At 43.7% G+C, this 20,147-nt stretch overlaps 1 long non-coding RNA gene across 1 annotated transcript in view; it reads right to left on the minus strand.

Moving 5' to 3' along the window:
- Positions 1–18,603: 18,603 nt before the first annotated feature.
- LOC146045951 (uncharacterized) overlaps positions 18,604–20,147 on the minus strand; it is a 221,064-nt gene continuing 219,520 nt past the window's right edge. The window contains exon 4 of the long non-coding RNA XR_014465692.1: positions 18,604–18,740. This is a non-coding gene — a long non-coding RNA (uncharacterized LOC146045951). The remainder of the gene's footprint in view (positions 18,741–20,147) is intronic.

Below are 20,147 nucleotides of genomic sequence, written 5' to 3' on the forward strand. Positions count from 1 at the left end.
AGATGTGGAATATGGTGCCTGTGCCTCCGCACCGTCTCCAGCAACTATTCGAGCAGGCCGGCCAGAAAGTATGTAGGCGGTCCGGGGTCATATATAACCGGTTGATAAGTTTAACGTGCATCTCTGTATGGTTTAGGCACCTTGACATCTTATAGGAGGTGGTGAAGATCTGGCGCCATTGGGTTGGGGTAAAAGTTTTGCCCAGGTATGTTTCCCAATTTATATGCGCAGTAGATTTAGAGAAAACCGTAGGGGTTATGAGAGTCCTATACCAGAAGGTTATGTCGCCTCTAGTATTCATCAGAAAAGGTCTAGAGAGGACCGTCTGGGATAGGGCGCTGGGAGGGGGGAATGTGGGAAAATGGGATCTCCACCAGTGTGAAATTTGTAAATAATGAAATTTTTCGGATGTTGGGATCTGAAAGAGGTTCTGTAGGGAGGTGAATAGGCGTAGGGTCTGGGCTTCTAATATATCTCCTAAGGTGGTGACCCCGTGGGCCTTCCATGTGCCCAGGTTGAGGTTGGGGATTAGTTTTGCTACAGAGGAGATGGAGATGTTGTGGATGGGGTATGTCGGGGCGGGCAGCGAGGATAGTAGTTGGTCCCAGGCTTGTAACGTTGCCTTGGTGGAGGGAAGCAGGGGTAGATGGGCTGGTCTCATGTGTTTAGGAATTCTGATTAAGTCACCTAGAGGTATGTGGTAGGTCTTTGCTTGTTCAATAGTAACCCAGTTTGTGGGGAGATCAGAATCAGCGTAATGCTTAATAGGGGCCAGGAGACACGCTGTGTGATAGTGAAAGAGGTCTGGGAGGTCTAATCCCCCAAAGGCTTTTGGTAATGACATCCTTGAGCGAGCGATTTTTGGAGGTTTGGTTGACCATACGTATTTCGTCATCAGGGATGTACACGACTGGAGGGATTTTCGCGGGAAAGTGTAGGGGATGGTTTGGAATAAGTACATTAGCTTGGGCAGTAGGGACAATTTAAAGGTTGCCATATGGCCCATCCAAGAAACATCGTATGCCATCCAAGATTTTGATAGGGCCAAGAGGGTTGCGAGCATTGGGGTCAGATTGATGTTAAAGACATTGGATGAGTTTGAGGGGAGGAGGATACCAAGGTATTTTATCGCTTCCTTTTGCCAAATGTATTTGTATAGTGATTGCAGATGGGGTAAGGCTCTGGAAAGATTGATCGGAAGGGCATCGGTCTTGGTAGTGTTTAATTTGTAATAAGAGGCAGCGCTGTAGGCATCCAAAGTGCCATGTAGAGAGGGCAGGGTGTTGATGGGGTCAGTCACAAACAATAGTACGTTGTCAGCAAAGAGGCTTAACTTATGCCTAAGAGATCCTATTTGCAGACCAGGGAAGTTAACATCATTGCGTATGGTGGTGGCTAGGGGTTCTATTGAAAGGACAAAGATAAGGGGGGATAGGGGGCAGCCCTGCCTGGTTCCGTTAGTGATGGGGAACGTTTCGGATAGGAAGCCGTTGCTGAACACCCGGGCTGAGGGGGAACTGTAGAGTGTCAGGATCGAAGTGAGAATTCGGTCCTTAAAGCCAAAGTGCTGTAAAACCTCCCGCATATATTGCCAATTTAGCCTATCAAACGCTTTTTCAGCGTCAAGAGATAGAAGAAGAAGGCCTTGGTCTTCCGCTAGGGAGTCGACCAGATTGAACACCCTTCTAGTGTTGTCGGAAGCCTGTCTTCCCGGGACGAACCCCGTCTGGTCTGGGTGTATCAGCAAGGGGAGGAATTGGTTAATGCGGAGAGCCAGTGCCTTAGCGAATAGCTTAATATCGCAGTTCAGTAAGGCTATAGGGCGATAATTTTGGCACAGGGCAGGGTCCTTTCCTGGTTTGGGGATTGTTACTATCCGTGCTTCTAGTAGTTCTGGGGGGGCTGAGCCCAGAGAGGACAGTTAGTTAAATAGGTCTGTCAATTGGGGGGTAAGTAGGTCTTTAAATGTGGTGTAGAAATCAGCTACGAAGCCATCTGGACCTGGGGCTTTATTTCGGGGGAGGGATTCGATAGCTGTACGTATTTCCCCCTGAGACCATGGGGCATTGAGGGCGCTTAGCTGTTCTATAGTTAAAGATGGAAGTCAGGTCCCATCTAGAAATGAGGCTATAGTTTCTTTAGATGGTTGGGGAATGGTGGTGTCCGAGGAGAGGTTGTACAGCTTCGAGTAGTACGATGCAAACTGGTTTGCAATGTCCTTTGGGTTAATTATTTTCTCATTGGTGGGGGAGCGAATATGTTTGATTTTATTTCTAGCTTGCTGGGCACGGAGCTTTCGGGCGAGCATTCTGCCCGACCTGTTACTAAAGAGGTAAAATTTGTGACGTATTTTGTTTAAGGCTGCTTGGGTGCGGGCTAGAAGGAATTTTTGGAGCTGGCTACGAGTGCTTGAAATTTCTTTTTTGAGAATATTAGACGGGGATTTTTTATTTTGTGCATCCAGTTCTGTCAATCTAGACTCTAGGGTTTGTTGGATCTGCATGTTCCTCCGTTTAAGATTAGCACCTGCTTGTATAGCTGCTTCTCTGGTGACCGCCTTAAGGGCACACCAGTGACTGATGACTGATGTGTCTTGTGGGGAGTTAGTAGAGAGGTATGAGTTAATGGAATTCAATATAGTGGATTTGGCTATGGGATCTATTAATAGATGGGGGAAGAGTCTCCATGGTTTTGAGGGGATGTTTGACTTATTAATGTGCAATTTCCAGGTGACAGGGGCGTGGTCCGACCAGGTGATGGGGAGAATGTCAATATCTTTAGTATGTTGGAGGGACCATTTGTCGCAAAGGATGTAGTCTATTCTAGAGTATGTGTTGTGTACCTGGGAATAAAACGTGTATTCCCGTCATGATGGGTCTGAAGATACTTTTTAAAATTGCATTTTATTTCTCAATCCCGCTGCCACATTTGGTCAACGTTTCGGCTCAAATCCGAGCCTTTTCCAAGACTTGTAGACAGCTTAATGAAACTTAAGTGCCAACACACCTATACCAAAATACAAGAGAATAAAAGAAAACATGCATCAGCAAATCAGGATGAATAAACAAAGACTCATCTAGTACAACGCCATTATATCTCAATCAAGAAAAGTGCACGGGTACTAAACATTACCCACTCCAGATTTTACCATATATTCAACAATGGTGATATAGTCTAAAAACGCCAGACATAGATGCATACCTCATGACATCCAATATGAAGTGCACACAATCCTGCACATGGTGTGCCGGCTTGCAGGCTTTTATTCCTGCCCGGCTTACATTTCCTCCCTTTGGTCCGCACTATGGAACGCATACCTCATATCCGGTTTCCGGAACTCACCATCTGTCCTGTTATTAAGCACCCTAAAGCGCACCACATGACCATAGGCTTCACTGTGTAAGCGTCGCAAACAGCGCCATCCACAATCACGCTCCTACACAGCATGCCAACCATATGTCAATCGGTTCTCACTTCCGCCAACCAGTGAAATATTCGCAGAACCGGGACTTAATCCCAATTATCATTACTTACGCATTATTGAAAAATCAAGGGGAACTTTGTCCCTAACTCACACAATTGCTTTTCTATATTGTCAATCGGGTTGCATATATGTCTGGTCACATACTGTATTCATTTATATATATAAACCCCTAGTCTCATCCTCAGGTGCTGATGCATTTACATGAACACTTCACAAAAAATAATAATAATAATAATAATAATAACACATACAAAAAAACATACAAAAAAACATAGCTGCTTATTAGGTCCTGCTCCCTATCTGCCACTACAGGAATACAGATAAAGAATTACTTTCGTTCAGTCCTTTCAGGGCAATAGTGTCCAATTTTGCTATCCACCTTGGAGGAGGGCATGCCCTCTGTTACCCACTCTCTCATTAGGTGGTTCCCAGTTGATAATCATATACTGTAGTGAGGAGATCTGGTGTCCTTCCTTCACAAAGTGAACAGCGACAGGTTTGTCAGAGGTCCCAGTTTTGTAGGCTAATCGTATCGATGATCGATGATCTATGTTGTGTCATCCTTTCGCGAAAGGTGCGAATTGTTTTGCCCACATATAAATACCCACATGGGCACTTCAAATAATATATTACATGGTCCATCATGCAGGTCAGACGATTTTGTAATTCAATCTTTCTACCACTGTGCGAATGATTGAATGACCGGCCAGTGATCAATGCTCGACTAGTCACACAACCGAGACATTTAAAGCAACCCAGTTGCTGGGATAGCCATGTAGGTTTTGTTGGCCCTTTTGTGTGGGACATGTTTGGTCTCAAGAGGTAGTCTTTAAGGTTCCGCCCCCGGCGTACACTTAAAAGAGGTGGCTTTTTATCCATCTTTACAAATGAAGGATCAGAAGAGAATATGTGCCAATTCTTTTTGACACATTTTTGTACCTGTACATTGTACTCCCAGTACCATATTAGGTGTTTCTCTCTTGCGGATACCCTCTTTCAAGTTGGTAGCACGTTTCCGTTGGGCTTTATCTAAACAATTGATGATGTCCTGCCTCTTGTACCCACGTTCTTTGAACCTTAGGCAACAATCCTGTAGCTGCTCCTCTGCTTTCTCTTTATTGGAATTATTGCGCAATATATGAAGAAACTGGGATATAGGTAATTTGGACTTAAGTGCCTCAGGATGGTGACTTGTAGCCCACAACATGGTGTTGTGGTCAGTGGGCTTACGGTATAATGTATACCCAAGTCCATCCTGCTCTTTGTAAACAGTAACATCTAGAAAGTTAATCAATGTTTCACTTATCTCAGAAGTGAACCTGATAGGATGGTCCAGTGAGTTAAGATGTGTAACCATATCATTAAGAGACTCAACACTGTCCAACCATAACAGGATCCCATCATCAATGAATCTCTTGTAATACAATATCTGGGGACCATAACTTGACAGTATGTGCTCATTTTCATATTGCTGCATAAATATATTAGTGTTCATTCTAGCACCCGCCAAATTTAAAAAACACATGCAGTTCCTCTTCCCTGCCTGGGGTGTCGCTGTCTGCTGTGGTGTTTTTAGAACAGGTCTCTTTTGCATATCAGTGCTGATATACAGACCACACTGTGCTAGAAGCACTAGAGCAGACAGCGACACCCCAGGCAGGGAAGAGGAGCTGCATGGGTTTTCAAAGTTGGCGGATGCTAGAATGAACACTAATATATTAGAATAAGCTAGCGCTAAATTCGACCCCATAGCGGTCCACCCTATTTTCCATTTCCGCATTCCCTCCTTTTCTTTCTGAAATTATTCCATACTTATATTCTATTATCACATAATTGTCAGGGTCCCATGTATTCCTTTAGAATATTTTTCTTGTATTGTTCCTTCAAGAACTTGTATATTTCCAGTTACTGGCAGTATCCGGTCTTCTGTGTAAAGAATTTTATAGTCACACTGCTGTATAATATTGCCATAAGTTGATCAAATTGGTAAATGATATGAAGAATGTGACCACTCTGTACATATAAGACCAATATGAGCTATAAACCTCCCAACTGCATCTATACTCTGTGACTAGATGTATATAGAAACTTCCTACTGCATCTAGACTGGATGTATATAGAATTTTTATTCCATTAGTTCATCCTTCCATTAAGACCGCACAGGTGACCACATTTATTCTATGGTTAGTATCCATATATATATCCTTTGCACCCTCTGGTAGCGGCCCCAGGGCAATTGCCCCATATTTTTAGCACATCACGACCTCACAATAGACGATGGACCCCAGGTTGGGTCTAACGCCCACCCCTACACTCCATCTGAGTTGTGGCCCCTGAATTGAGATCACACCCCTCACTCTTGAGATTAGAGGTAGTATTTAACTACTCTGTATCCTACTTAGGGTCTATCCCTACACATTCTTTCCCATAGTAGTAAAACGGCTTATATAATACACGACACCTACCAGGTTAATTAATTAACTACTGATTATATTTCATATGGAGACCGTGATCCCTATTTTTTGTATATCGATCTTGCACACACATATTATATTAGCCATTTAGATATTACTTATATATTCATTATTAGATGTCCTCAATAAATTGGACACATTTTCTTTATACACCCAGACATGTATATCGATCTTGCACACACATATTATATTAGCCATTTAGATATTACTTATATATTCATTATTAGATGTCCTCAATAAATTGGACACGTTTTCTTTATACACCCAGACATATATTTAGGCACGCCCCCATAAAGTACACCTCCATAAAAATAACACCTTCCCTATTCACTGTTTTCACAAAATTATTTTTATTTCGATAGGTCAGTTATGTCCGCATACCCTAAGCGAGTGGAACGCAGGGTCACTTCCGTATATAGGAGTTGCTACGCTTTAGTAAGTCCACACAGTGTAGATTATCCCCTACCGGAAGCAATAAGGTGGAACGCTAGGCAGCAGCACTCAGCGCACCTCCCACCCCGCTGTAAGCAGCGAGTTGATGCGCCGGACTTGAGCGCACAGCACACCCGACTGATAGTTTTGTTCCGGACGGAAGTAGCGCGGTGGAACGCGTAATTGGAACGCACCACACACCCGGAAGTAAGGGCTTCCGATACACGGATCTCTCTAGGGGAGATACCGAGGAATATTGGACTCCTCGTACACCTATTCTGTCTACATTGGGAGATGGGTGATATGTTTATATAGTGCACTTCGTGAAAAAACAGTTAGTACGGCTTTTATACCCGATCCGCCTATCGGCACACACAGGAAGTGAGGTCACACCCTATTAGGGTATATAAACCCCTTCCCATCCAGTCAGTATTCATTCACCTTCTGGCTGTTGAGACACACTCATCCCTCCAGAGGTAAGCCACACTGTCTATTCGGTTGCGCCGTATTGGTCTTATATTGATAGGCCATTATCTGTATACCCTTTATTGCGCATGTCAAGACCACCTGTTATATTGAACTTTGATATTGAACTTTGGTATCTGACATTCAAAAGATTGTTTTTAACATGCCCTTCCATCTGAGATGGTCACTCCATATGCCCTTATGGTGACACATTCTAGAGAGTTGTGGCCATATCAAGCTCTAGCAACAATTTGTAAACAGACTGTATTCTTTTTATTGTACATGCATTTTCCTTATTCCCCATATGAGGGTCTTTTTGAAACTTGTTATGCATATCATTTAGTTGCCTCTACTTATCATGTTTGTATTGGAATTTATGGGTTATGTAATCTCACTGAGAAGGCCTGTTAAGATTTTTTTGTTTGTTTATGAGCTATACATCTTACCACTCCATGTCTTAATCTGAAAGGCTCCACGAGTTCGGCAAGCCCCTTGAAAAACCCTATTTGTATATTCTCTAACCCACTTTAGGAGAATCCTCACCGTGTACCTTACCTACGGTATTGAGGAGCACAGAATTTAGATCATTGATACCTACAGCAGTTGGCTTGTGTTTTTATTCTGGATCTATGGTATGTACATATACTGAAATTGTCCTGGCCATAGAGCCTTCCTTCCTTCTGAGCATTAGCTTTATGCCGTATTATGTAAAAAACTAAAAAACTAAAGACATATTTTCATTAGTTGAAACTATATGAAATATTTCAGATACCTTGACAGTATCCACTCCGGTCAGGGCACAGATTCCCCTTTTTTTCCATCCAACCGGTTTATTTGAACTCACCTGTCGATTGGTATGTTAACCATTCATGTCTATATTTAAACACTCAGGTGCTTGGGAATAAAGGTACCCATATTAATCTCCTTTTTCCCTCTTCCGCATCATCACTTACTATGCAGTATCCTCCTCCTCATTCCACTCATCCTCTGTTATCCTCTTTTTTTCAATCCCTATATTAGGGAACCTTCATATCTAAGTTTTATTATATGCCTATTAAGCAGTTTGATTTTTTGAAACCTCTCTTCGGCATTGTTTCACCTCCTTAGATACCCTAACACCCCTGAAGAAGTCCCATCGGGACGAAACGCGTAGGGTCTTTCAGAAAAAAGGGTTCTTCAACTGAGAAAATAAGAATTTGACTGTATCATAATTATAATCTGTCGGAAAGTGTGTGTCACACATGAAATGTATCCTACTAGGATCATGTGTACTACTCAGTATGTTTTATGTTATTTTATGAAATAAATTTTTTAAATTTGTCATTATACATTTGTGTGTACACACATTCTGTGAAACTACCAGCGCACCTCTATACCCTTTTCTTGTCTTTATGTCTATTATATACCTCTATTAACAGCGAGGTATCTAGAGGTGCTGCGAACCTTAGAGCGCAGACAGGGCCACAACCCCCCCTTTTCTCTATAAATATATTAGTGTTCATTCTAGCACCCGCCAAATTTAAAAACACATGCAGTTCCTCTTCCCTGCCTGGGGTGTCGCTGTCTGCTGTGGTGTTTTTAGAACAGGTCTCTTTTGCATATCAGTGCTGATACACAGACCACACTGTGCTAGAAGCACTAGAGCAGACAGCGACACCCCAGGCAGGGAAGAGGAGCTGCATGGGCTTTCAAAGTTGGCGGGTGCTAGAATGAGCACTAATATATTAGAATAAGCTGGCGCTAAATTTGACCCCATAGCGGTCCCCAAGTTCTGGATGTAGTAATCACCCTGATAGAGAAAGTGATTACTACGTAGGACCATGCCCAAAAGTTTGAGCATGAACCCAACTGGGGGGCCGCTATAGGGTCCCTTCAGCAATTTATCCTCAACTGCCTGGATACCCATATCAGGAATAAAAGCCTGCAAGCCGGCACACCATGTGCAGGATGGCGTGCACTTCATATTGGATGTCATGAAGTATGCATCTATGTCTGGTGTTTTTATCACCATTGTTGAATATATGGTAAAATCTGGGGCGGGTAATATTTAATACCCGCGCACTTTTCTTGATTGAGATATAATGGCATTGTACTATATGAGTCTTTGTTTATTCATCCTGATATGCTGATGCATGTTTTCTTTTATTCTCTTGTATTTTGGTATAGGTGTGTTGGCACTTAAGTTTCATGTATTAAGCTGTCTACAAGTCTTGAAAAAGGCTCGGATTTGAGCCAAAACTTTGACCAAATGTGGCAGCGGGATTGAGAAATAAAATGCAATTTTAAAAAGTATCTTCAATCTGGAGAGTGGCCTCATTATGTACCCACGTTTATAACAGTCTCCATACAAATGGATTCTTGAGTGTAACACCCCAGCATGAATGGACTGGACTAGCGAGTGCTACCCACACCTTGGATATATATATATATATATATATTTATATACATATTTAGGGGTTGGGTTGCGGGATAGCGGCACTCACGTCACATCAATAATCAGAAGCTGTAGTCTGTAGTACATCAACGTTTCGCTAACTTTATTAGCGTCTTCAGGATAAGTATAAACATTAAAATCGCTCACCTTAAATAAGGAGAATCACCCATGTGCAAACAGACGCCGGAACCCGTCTCCGCCTCCAGCCACTACATCAAGGGGCGGGGCTTCACGTCGGGGCTCGGCGATGAACGTGTGACGTCACTGCGCTCACAGGCGCTAGAGACCAAAGTGTATAGTAACACCATCACCATGCAAAGACATGCGCAAATGTAGCACTAGGGGGAAGAACAGAAAAGAAGCAATGTAATATACAATATGCTGCAATCATAGTACAATAAAACACAATATTACAATACATATTAAAGACCGGTATGTAATTAGCACTCTATGGATACAATGCAATGTGAACTTTATAAAAAGCAAGCAGGCGAGATGTTTTCATATAACCCTTTCGGGCTAATAACGTCCAATTGGTGTATCCAAAAATTTTCTTTGCGGATTAATGCTAAATTTCTATCACCACCCCTTCTCATGGGTAGGATATGGTCAACCATTCTATATTTGATACAGGAAATTGCATGTTTGTTCTCTGCAAAATGGCGAGCCACAGGTTGCTCACTTGTGCCAGTCTCAATGGCAGCACATATGGCAGACCTGTGGGCCGCCATTCTTTCCTTGAACTTACACTGGGTTTTGCCAATGTAAGACAAGCCACAAGGGCACAGAATCTGATAAATGACATGAGTAGATTTACAATCCAGGCGATGTCTGATCTTATATAATTTACCCGAATGCGGGTGATAGAAAGAGTCGCCAGGTATCATGTATTTACATGTGGCACAAGCACATCTAATGCAGCCCATTTTAGGTTGTGATAAAAAATGTTCTTTTCTAATTTTGCCTAGACCTGTCACGTCTGCTTTGACCAAATGATCCCTTAAGTTTTTATTACTTTTGTAGCAGGGCATGATATTATAATCACTCAGATGTAGTGCCGGGTCACTAGAAACTAATGGCCAGTTCTCTTTAACTACATTGGTAATGTCATTAGATGATGAATTAAACCTGCTAACATATGGCATTTTATAGGTCAAGGGTTCTTTAATACGTTTTATTAAAAGGTCCTGGCGGGGCCTAGTGAGTGCTTTATCTCTATTTTTCATAAGGGATTTTTTGTCATATCCCCGATCTTGAAATTTAATGATCAGATCATCTACCTGTTTAGCTGCATTATCAATATTATCATTAATCCTACAGGTCCTGATCATTTGTGAGAAAGGTAGACCTAGCTTCAATTTTTCAGGATGACAACTGGATCTATGTAAGAAAGAGTTCCTATCAGTTGATTTGATGTACACAGTAGTCTGTATGTCAGAGTTAACACATTTGATGGCTACATCCAAGAAATTAGTAGAGAATTGGTCCATGTTCATGGTGAATTTCACAGGACTGTTAGATGAATTATGTGCATCAATCAGATTTTTAAAAGAATCTGCATCCCCAGTCCATATGATGAACAAGTCATCGATAAAGCGTAAAAAAAATAACATCTGGGTACTGATGGTAATATGAGAGAAAAATATATCATCTTCCACCTGTCACACGCAGCCGCGGCGGTGCGCGGCGGGCTTACTACTCACCCATTCGCGCCCGCCGTCGGCTAGCGTGTAGTGGTCTCCAGGTCAGCGGCAGCAGGCAGCGGCAGTCTGGTGGGCAGCAGGCAGCGTGGGACGCCAGCAAGTGTAGCGGTATGTGCTGTAGGGGCGCCGGGAGGCCGGCGCCGCCATCTTGATTAAGGGCAAATAGCAGATTGGTCCTTGTCTTAGGTTTCCGCCCATACTGACCTGACAGCCAATGGCAGCCGCCCTCTAGGGATATAGGGGATCTGCCTAGGCCTGTTCAGTGTCAGTACAAAGAGTCTCCAGAGGCGTTCACAGCTCCCAGCTGACTCCGGCTCTCTGACTCACCTCTCCTGACTTGGTGCCTTGCTTCAGTGCTCTGTGTTGGTCTCGATTCAGCTTAACCCCATCGCTGCCAGATCTCTCCACAGTCTGGTCTCTGCCTGCATCCCTGAGCTTCCTGGCCTAAGTTCTTCAAGTCGTCTGCTTACAAGCAAATTCCCATTCTTCTGTCATCATCCATCTTCTTTCAGTCTTCAAGGATCCCTCATTACCATCAAGTACATTCTCTTTCCGGATTTCTTCATTTCCCAAGACCCCAGCCTGCAGTCCGCAGTGCTCGAACTGTCATTGTTTAAATTAACTTTTTCTTCTTTACAAAGTGCCGTGCCGGCTCAATTCTTATTACTGCTAAACTGCCACTTAAAGTATTCAAGCGTGTATTGTTCTATTTATGAATTCTATTATTAAACCTGCACGATTTAATCCTTCCTCCTCTGGTCCGTCTCCGGTTGCTACACACCACACGACTTCATCCAGCCCTTCAGTTGTGACAGTTTGTACTGACCCGATGGAGTCGGGTGAAGAACAGGCTTCCATGGCGGACGCACTTCACAGCATCATGGCTCGTCTGGAACAAGTGGAGGCTACCCAACGTCAAGTGGCTCAATTCCTTCAGGTCTTGGCTCCGCCCCAGGCGGCTCCCTCAGTTTCTGTGGCTCCAGCTCCAGAGGTTCCAGTTCCTATTCCTACACCTGGACCAATAGTTCCTCATCACATGCAATTACCAACCCCCAGCAAATATGATGGTTCTCCGAAAGGATGCCGTGGGTTTCTGAACCAATGCGATGTGCATTTCACCTTACAGTCTTCTCACTTTCCTACTTCCAAGGCAAAGGTGGCTTATATTGTGTCTCTCCTAGCAGGGTCAGCTTTGGACTGGGTGTCCCCTCTCTGGGAACGTGCTGATCCCCTGCTCAATGACTATGAAGCTTTTATTACCTCTTTCCGTCACATCTTCGACGAACCTGGCAGAGTGTCGTCTGCCGCTACTGAGATCCTGAGAATTCGCCAGGGTAGTCGCTCAGTGGGACAATATGCTGTGCAATTCCAGACTCTGGAACGAAGAGGCTCTCGTCTCCGCCTTCTGGAATGGGCTGGCAGGTCGTATCAAGGACGAATTAACTACCCATGACTGTCCTGCTACTTTGGCTGAACTCCTCTCCTTGTGCAACAAAGTAGATCTACGGATGCAGGAGCGTCAACTAGAGAGAAATCGCTCCGACCGTCTCCGCCCTCGTCTCACCACCAACGCTGTTCCTGTTCCTAGACCTGGGTCCTCCACAACCACACCACCAGACGAACCCATGCAGATCAACGGCTCTCGGCTTTCCTTTGAAGAAAAATCCCGTAGACGTCGTGAGAATCTTTGCATGTACTGCGGTTCTTCCGCTCATCTGTTGTCTTCCTGCCCACTGCGTCTGGGAAACGACCGCTCCTAACCTCCCCGGCGGCAGATGACTCCATTGCCTCCCAGAGTTCTGCCTCTGGGTTACATAATATCTGGGTGTCACCTGTCCCTGTGTATAGCTGGTATATATTCCCTGTATGTACAGGTTACATAGTATCTGGGTGTCACCTGCCCTGTGTATAGCTGGTATATATTCCCTGTATGTACAGGTTACACCATGGGTCTTCAACCTATGGCCCTCCAGATGTTGTGAAACTACATGTTCCAACATGCATTGCCACATTTTTTCCTATAGGAGCATGCCAAAACTGTCAGGGCATGCTGGGACATGTAGTTTCACAAAATCTGGAGGGCCACAGGTTGAAGACCTGTGAGTTACACAGTATCTGGGTGCCACTGTCACCTGTCCCTGTGTATAGCTGGTATATATTCCCCGTATGTACAGGTTTCATAGCATCTGGGTTTCACCTCTCCCTGTGTATAGCTGGTATATATCCCTATATGCACATGTTACATAGTATCTGGTGTCATCTGTCCCTGTATATAGCTTGTATACATCCCTGTATGTACAGGTTACATATTATGTAGGTGTCACCTGTCCCTGTTTATAGCTGGTATACATCCCTGTATGTTTTGGTTACATATTATCTGAGTGTCACTGTCACCTGTCCCTGTGTATAGCTGGTATATTTCCCTGTATGTACAGGTTACATAGTATCTGGGTGTCACCTGTCCCTGTGTATAGCTAGTATATATCCCTGTATGTACAGGTTACATAGTATCTGAGTGTCATCTGTCCCTGTGTATAGCTTGTACAGATTCCCTGTATGTACAGGTTACATAATATCTGGGTGTCACCTGTCCCTGTGTATAGCTGGTGTATATTCCCTGCATGTACAGGTTACACAGTATCTGGGTGCCACAGTCACCTGTCCCTGTGTATAGCTGGTATATATTCCCCGTATGTACAGGTTACATAGCATTTGGGTGTCACCTCTCCCTGTGTACAGCTGGTATATATCCCTATATGTACAGGTATATATCCCTATATGTACAGGTTACATAATATTTGGGTGTCACCTGTCCCTGTGTATAACTGGTGTATATTCCCTGTATGTACAGGTAACATAGTATCTGGGTGTCACCTGCCCTGTGTATAGCTGGTATATATTCCCTGTATGTACAAGTTACACAGTATCTGGGTGCCACAGTCATCAACGTCCCCCTAACAGGACGACGTCCCCCTACAATTGTGAAAACCATTCGGGATGCGGATGGAACCTTAAAGAAGACTAATGCTGATATTGCCAAAGTTTCCCCAGAGACGCCTAGATACCATTTAACCTGTACATACAGGCACTAAGATTGAGACAATTAGCATACCTGATCATGCCCTGTGCTGGCTACAATTGGCCGCCCAGGTTGATAAAGGACCTATTCGCCAATGGCGATTTCCAGCTAATCTTGTAAACTCTATCCAGTTTTCGCCATGCTGGAGGCGGCATGGATGGACTATGAACACCATAATTCAGAAACTGAAACAGAAGATCCTTTGTTATTCTGGCAGACATCTAAAGCCATTCTGTGAGGCATTATAATATCTTATTGCAAAAAAAGAGATAAGGATCTTGATAAAAAAAATTTGGAGGCACAATCTAGGTTGACCCAATCCTTTCCTAATTTTAAAAATAACCCGACTGAGGCTACTAAGACCTCTTATTATAGGGATAAGACGACATTTGACAATATCCTAACTGGCATAGAGGCTAAATTCAGTTTTCATAAAAACAGCAGGTACTTGTGTACTAGGACGGCGCCCATCGCATCGCAGACCATATCGCATGCGATGCGATACGATGTGACGCGATATCGGCCGATGTTGGACAATGGCATACAATTTTAAAATTGTATGCCATTGTATATGGCATACAATGCCATACAATGCGATGGGATGCGATTATAAATTGTATAAGCACCCTAAAGGGTGCTTACAATGCTTAAATGCAACCCCACGCCACCCCCCCAGTATAAACGTGAACCCGAAGCGCGGCGAGCGTAGCGAGCCCGTGAGGGGCGGCGGTACGCATCCTACGACCTTTTCATACCCCCCTATCCACTTTATAAAATCAACTCCATGCCGACGTGGATAGTGGGGGTATGAAAAGGTCATAGGACGCGTACCGCCGCCCCTCGCGGGCTCGCTGCGCTCGCCACGCTTCGGGTTCACCTTGATACTCGTGGGGGTGCATTTAAGCATTGTAAGCACCCATTAGGGTGCTTAAAAGCACCCATAAAGGTGCTTATACAATTTAATATCATATATCCGTTAAAATCACATCGCATCGCGCGACTAATTATCGGGGCGCCGTGCTAGTACACAAGTACCAAACAGCAAATTCCATTGCTTCAGGAACAAAGCTGGGAGAATGTTATCCCATTTACTAACAGGACGACGTCCCCCTACTATTGTGAAAACAATTCGGGATGCGGATGGAACCTTAAAGAAGACTAATGCTGATATTGCCAAAGTATTTTTTGACTTTTATTCCACCCTTTACTCAGCCCCCTTAGTGGCTGAGTAAAGGGTGGAATAACACTTTTATTCCACCCTTTACTCAGCCCCCTTCAACTATTATATACTAATCCAGCCACTCGAGTACAAAGGAAAGGTTCTGGGCCAGACTTAAAATACCTGGTCTTACAGATTGCAGAAAAGATTTTTTAGTTTCCCCAATTTCGTCTGAAGAAGTCCAAAGTACTATAACTGGGCTCAAAACAGGAAAATCCCCAGGGCCGGATGGGTTCAATAACGAATATTTCAAAATATTGGCCCCCAAATTAGGTCCCTTAGAGAGCGAGAAAATTTAATCCGCACAATCATGTATATTTCAATCAGTCACCCTATTAATTCTATCACCCAAAATTCGGGTATTGATATATAGGGAGGTGCTACCCAGGAATTGGTATAAATGTACAAACAACGAAAGAAACAAGAATTCCTACAAGGGGCACTCTGGACTGACATATGTAAATTTTATCAACATATGTTCCATATTTTGTATTTCCAGTGTCCCAAGAAAATTTTAAAACTTAACTTTTATTTATTCTGCTGTTAAGAACTGCGAAATATTAAAATAAAGTGAAAAAAGGTGTATTAAGTGATCAAAAATATTAAAATAGAGCGGTCCGTCTCCAAAATGTCTTAATTCTTTGGGTCAAATGACTTATTGGCTATGTTGCTGTACCGCGAAAAAGAAACAGGAGTCAGTTATAATTGTTCCTTTAATAGTATGAGATCTCTCAAGTCAATTACTATGTGGAAAGGATTCTATTATCACTGTAAGTGGAAATAAATCACTAAAGTGTGGTCATTGGTCAGTCACTAGGTATCTTGTGACCACTCAATCCTTATGATATACTGTGGAGTGAATTGGATGTAATTGTGGGTTGAATTACCCTTTATATTAACACATATCCTCAGTATAAGGTTTAATATTGACCCTATGGTATTACCTTAGGTCCCCCATTGGCGGCATTGTTTAATGCAGTCATGTCTGGAAAGGCCACCCCTACCTATTTTAATTCAGCGGTTATTTGTATTGGTGCTTGTTTCCTAGCACGGTGCCTAAATTTCCTACTTACGGCACCGGAGGGAAATCGCATCGCATGGTCCTTTATAACGGCACGCGATGCGATGCAATGCGATGTGAATTTTTTTTTAATGTAATTTTTTCTATGTCCATTCTACCCCACTATATCGCAAGGCATCGCATCGCCTGTCCCGCAAAATCGTATGCGATCTTATAGGGTGTGCGATGCCATGACATTAGGAATACAATAATATGATTGTATGTTCCAAAAATAGGTTTAACGCACCCTCCCACTATCCACGCCACCCCGAAGCGTGGAGAGCGCAGCGGAACGCGTCATTCGACTTTTTCATTGCCCCACTATCCACGTCTGCGTGGAATTGATTTTATATAGTGTGGCGTGCATAGCGTGCAACCGGGATGCGGTCAATTTGCCGGCGGTCGGGATCCCGGCGTTCAAAATCCCGAACTGGAATCCCGACCGCCGAAATCCCGAAACTTTCTCCCTCCGTGGGTGTCCACGACACCCATAGAGGGAGAATAAAATAGCGTGCCGAGCGTAGCGAGGCACCGGGCCCGCTGCGTGGCGAGCGCAGCGAGCCCGCAAGGGGGGGGATCAATGTCCCCCCCATGTCGGGATTTCGGTGGTCGGGATTCCAGTGTCTGGATTCCGACCGCCGGGATCCCGACCGCCGGGATTACGTATCGGATCCGTGCAACCGAGCCCAAAGCGTGGAGGTGCACCTTGCAGGAGGTGCGATGCCATGCGATGAGATGGGCCTGGGGACATAAGAGCAGTGAATAAATTAACTCAAAAATCGTATCGCATTGCATGCCACTAAAATGGCATGCGATGAGATGGGATGAGATGGCCTGGGGACATGAATAAATTAATTTAAAAAATCGCATCGCATGCCACTAAAATGTCATGCAATTTTTTTATGCAGAATAGCCCTCTATGCAATTAACGTAGTGGGCGCCATGCTAGGAAACAAGTACCTTCATATTTTACCAAAGCCCGGTAGAGATCCAGAAAATCCAAGCTCATATAGACCTATATCATTTTTGAACACAGACTACAAATTATTCACAAAAATCCTTTCTGATAGGTTAAAATGAATACTCCCACACTTAGTACACCCAGACCAGTCTGGGTTTATATGGGGATGCCAGTCAGTAGTCAATATCCGCAAACTTCTAGCAGTCATGGAATGGCTCAAAATTCACACTACAATGGAGCAGAATATTGTTCTCTCCCTGGACGCGGAGAAAGCTTTTGACTTGATTACATGGGACCATGTGTTTGAGACGTTGTTCAGGTTTGGTATCCCTCCCCAATTTATCACACTTCTTCAACTATTATATACTAATCCAGCCACTCGAGTACTTAATAACAGGTTCCTCTCCCAACCATTCTACACACAATGGGGCACTAGACAGGGATGTCCGTTTTTTGCTCTAGCTCTGGAGCCTCTGGTCATAGCCCCGAGGGTATACACAATATATACTGGCATTAAGATAGGCGGAGAGGAGGCCAAATTGGCACTCTTCGCTGACGATATGTTGCTCTTCGCCTCGAACCCAACTGTTGCTATCCCTGAAATAATATCTTTAATAGAGCAATTTGGCTCTTTTTCCGGTTTTAGAGTCAACTATACCAAATCTGAGTTAATGATCCTCACAGGGCGCAATAGAGCACTCCCCATAAACTCCCCCTATCTCAGTTTCCTAAAGTGAAACATTCAATGAAATATTTAGGTGTTTGCATACCTCCATCTATAGCGGAAATTAATTCGGTATATTTTCACCCGGTGATAGCGGAGATTTCCGCCCTCCTCCATAGATGGACCACTCTTCCCCTTTCAACGTTGGGTCGGGTTATTAAAAGCATTGCGTTCCCTAAATTAGCATATCTACTGCAAATGATCCCATTATCCCTTTCCAGGCATGACTGCTCCATAGTCAACACTATCTTCTCTAAATTTTTATGGGCAGACAAAAAACCGAAGGTAGCATATGCAAAGTTACAACTCCCTAGATCTGAGGGAGGTCTCAGCATCCCTGATGCTTCAATATTTAGCAAAGTAGTTAGCTTTCGGTACATAACAGATTGGTTTTGGAGACACTCTATATTCACGAATTGTGCTATAGAAGAAGCATTGTTTGCTCCCTACTCATTGGCGGCATTTATACATACCCCCAAGGGAATAATTAAACCAGACATTATTAATAATATTTTATTCAGAGATACGTATAAGGCCAATAAAAAATTGGGAAGGTCCTAGTCTCTCACTTCATCACATTCTTGGGAAATCCCCGGTTTGCCCCGCCATTGGATAACCCCCAGTTTTTTTATTTGGAAGGAAATGGGCTTGTCGGCGATTAGAGATGTATATGTTTCGGGAGGTCACCTCCGATCTTTTGCAGATCTGAAAGAAAAACATAAGTTATTGCACACTCATTTTTATATGTTTTTGCAAATCAGACACTTGATTCAATCTCTGCCGCCGGCTGGTCCGGAGGGCACGGAGACTGACCCAATTAATAATATTATGACACTGGCTCATACTGGCGTATATAGACTACGTTACTATTATAAGGAGGCAATGGTCACATCTGGAGAGAAAAAGTGGGGTAGAGCGATGGCGGCCTGGAAGGCTGAGGTGCCCTCACTTCCAGAGTGTTCTGTGGTCTTGAAACACTGTCAACAAACACTAAAATACCTCCACTCAACCTCCCTTCAGGAGGTAAACTGGAAGGCATGTAAAGAAAGAGAAGAATGTCCTTTTGTTAGGTGCACCTCAAAGAATAAGACTTAAAATATAACTTTTAATGTTTTATTTGTAAAAAGGCTGCGAAAAATTAAAACCACATAACAAACAAGGGTGGGTATACACACATAAAAATGGGGTGGCAGGCAGGTGTTAGCTGACAGTATTAGTTTATTAGTGCTATGTGAGATAGCAGTGTGAAGGGCTCACGCGGTATGACCACTATAATGCTGTCAGGCGGAGATGAGTGTTACTCCGCTGTCAGGGTCTGGGTAGGTGCCCTTCTCGTAGGTGACTCATTCTACATTATACACAGTATGATGTGCTATATCTGGTATAGACCTGCTGTTAATGCTGTGTTTATACTAATCACAGAACAATGCTGCAGCTATGACATCAAAGACTCATCCAGTGTGTCTACTCCGTATAAATGTCGGAGCGACCTCGACACCGGTGAGGCAATGTATAGTCAGCAGGTAATATAGATGTTGGTATCTCTGGGGTTAATGATACACCCAGTATATGCTATAGGGGCATATGAGCCTCCAAAAAGATACCTCACTATATAGAGCGATAAAGATCCAAGGTAAGGCATCTCTACTAATAGCACAACAATGGGTAGAAGCCCTGATAAGGGCTATAGTCACCACACCGCTAAGGCATCAATCAAAATACATTAGTATGAAAAATAATAAATCAGCTAAACAGGACTGCCTGTGCACCGCTAGCCGGCACGCGCTTCGCAGTTAAGCTTCCTCAGGGCCAACCTGCCTGAAGACTTGTGAGGGTTTAAGTACCTGATGTATAATTATGTGACCAATCACAGCGTCCCCCGTTTGGCGCCAAAAAGACGCTGTTTAAACATAAGATCCAATCATCTTACAGTGTTTTACACACCCCTGTGGTGTCAGTTTGTGCCTTCTATGTGTCATCGCAGAGGCAGCCTATGGGGATACAGTATTCACGGGTGTGTGGTCATGTGATCACATCACGTGATCACGTCATGACGCTCTAGCGTCTCCAACGTGTCCTCAATGGGGTTGTGTATCGCCGTTACCATGGTAG

This window comes from Crinia signifera, chromosome 11, assembly GCF_055691185.1.
Source record: "Crinia signifera chromosome 11, ASM5569118v1, whole genome shotgun sequence".
Taxonomy (NCBI): domain Eukaryota; kingdom Metazoa; phylum Chordata; class Amphibia; order Anura; family Myobatrachidae; genus Crinia; species Crinia signifera.